Source organism: Chinchilla lanigera, unplaced genomic scaffold (genome assembly GCF_000276665.1).
Source record: "Chinchilla lanigera isolate Chin_1 unplaced genomic scaffold, ChiLan1.0 scaffold00019, whole genome shotgun sequence".
Taxonomy (NCBI): Eukaryota; Metazoa; Chordata; class Mammalia; order Rodentia; family Chinchillidae; genus Chinchilla; species Chinchilla lanigera.
In genome coordinates, this window is record NW_004955420.1 from 2,635,071 (window position 1) to 2,637,344 (window position 2,274).

Below are 2,274 nucleotides of genomic sequence, written 5' to 3' on the forward strand. Positions count from 1 at the left end.
AGTGAAAACTACTGTACTCTGAAAAAGGAGATTCAAGAAGATTTCAGAAAATGGAAAGATATTCCTTGCTCAAGGATTGGAAAAACCAACATTGTGAAAATGGCCATACTCCCAAAATTGTTGTACAGATTCAATGCAATCCCATTTAAAATATCATTAGTATACCTCGCAGATCTACAGCAAACATTCCTAAAATTCATCTGGAACCAGAAGAGACTCACAATAGCAAAAGCAATCCTGGGCAACAAAGGCAAGGCAGGTGGCATCACAGTCCCTGGGTTGAAATTATACTACAAGGCCGCTGTGGTAAAATCAGCCTGGTATTGGCAAGAAAAAAGACCTGAGGATCAATGGAACAGACTGGAAGGTGCAGCCACAACCACAAACACACTCAGCCAACTTATTTTTGAAAAAGGGGCCAAACAAGTTCACTGGAAGAAAGATAGCCTCTTTAATAAATGGTGCTGGAAAAACTGGCTCACCACATGTTGAAGACTGAATCTAGACCCATGTCTATCACCATGCACCACACTCAAATCAAAATGGATCAAAGATTTAAATATTAAAATAGAAACTAGCCTTTTGGCTGGAACCGCCATCTTCCGGTAACTTGCCAAAATGACTAACACAAAGGGAAAGAGGAGGGGAACCCGGTATATGTTCTCTAGGCCTTTTAGAAAACATGGGGTTGTTCCTTTGGCCACATATATGCAAATCTACAAAAAGGGTGATATTGTAGACATCAAGGGAATGGGTACTATGCAAAAAGGAATGCCACACAAATGTTACCACGGCAAAACAGGAAGAGTCTACAATTTTACCCAGCACGCTGTTGGCATTGTTGTAAACAAGCAAGTGAAGGGCAAGATTCTTGCCAAGAGGATTAATGTGTGTATTGAGCACATTAAGCACTCAAAGAGTCGAGATAGCTTCCTGAAACATGTCAAGGAAAATGATCAGAAAAAGGAAGCCAAAGAGAAAGGAACCTGGGTTCAGCTGAAGTGCCAGCCTGCCCCGCCCAGAGAAGCACACTTTGTGAGAAGCAATGGGAAGAAGCCTGAGTTGTTGGAACCTATTCCGTATGAATTCGTGGCATAAGCTGGGGATGGAGCTCTGCCATTCAACACCTAATTCCCCCTCGGTGTTCTGGCCCCACTTAAACAGAAAAAAAGCCATCCTGTGTTGTAAGGATGGTTTTCTTAACTGAACAGGTGCTTGGTGCATTTACCTCAGAAACAAGTATCTGGAGCAGATTTTCATCCCACCCAGTTAATTGTGTCAGGTCTTTGCTCTTCGGTGTTTTTCTTGCAGAAAGATACTGCTGAGGTATTGTGTAGCAGTATAGCCAGATGACCACATATTTATGAAATATTTATATTGGCTTGAAGATCCTATAAATCACCATGGCAAAAAGATGTAACAAAATAAATGGAAGTCCCTACAGTTAAATAAATGGAAGTCCATTTCAGTTAAATGTTAAAACAAACAAACAAACAAAAAAACTAAATCTACTGGAAGAGAAAGTAGGTAAAAATCTTGAAGGCATAGGGGTAGGCAAAAAGTTCATGAACGAAAACCAAACTGAATGGGAAATACTTCAAAGAATCAACAACTGAGATTTCATCTTATTGAGAATTTTTTGCACATCTAGAGAACTCACCAACAGAGTAAAAAGAAAACCTACATATTGGGAAAAAATTTTAGCTGACTGTCCCTCAGACAAAGGACTTCTATCTAGAACATATAAAGAATTAAAAAAAATCAGTCCCCCCAAATTTAAAGACCCTATCCAAAAATGAGCATCTGAGATGAATACACACTTCTCAGATGAAGAAATACAAATGGCAAATAAATACATGAAAAAATGTGCAACATCATTAGTCATTCAGGAAATGCAAATTAAAACAACACTGAGATTTCATCTCACCCAGATAGAATGAATATCATCAAGAAATTAATCAATAACAAATGCTGGTGAGGCTGTGGGGAAAAAGGAACCCTTCTCCACTGTTGGTGGGATTGTGGACTGGTGCAAGCCCTGTGGAAATCACCCCTGTGGAGATTCCTTAGTAAACTAGGACTAGAGATCCCACTCAACCCAGCTATTTCCCTTTTGGGTATTTTTCCAGAAGAACTACAAACATCATACCACAATGATATATGTGCACCCATGTTTATAGCTGCTCAATTTGTAATAGCTAAATCGTGGAAGCAACCCAAATGCCCATCCACTGAGGAATGGATAAAAAAGATGTGGTATTTTTACCTAGTGGA

The 2,274-nt window shown here is 39.5% G+C and overlaps 1 pseudogene; it reads left to right on the top strand.

Moving 5' to 3' along the window:
• Nucleotides 1-618: 618 nt before the first annotated feature.
• Nucleotides 619-1,098, top strand: LOC102030317 (annotated as a pseudogene).
• The last annotated feature ends 1,176 nt before the right edge of the window (nucleotides 1,099-2,274 follow it).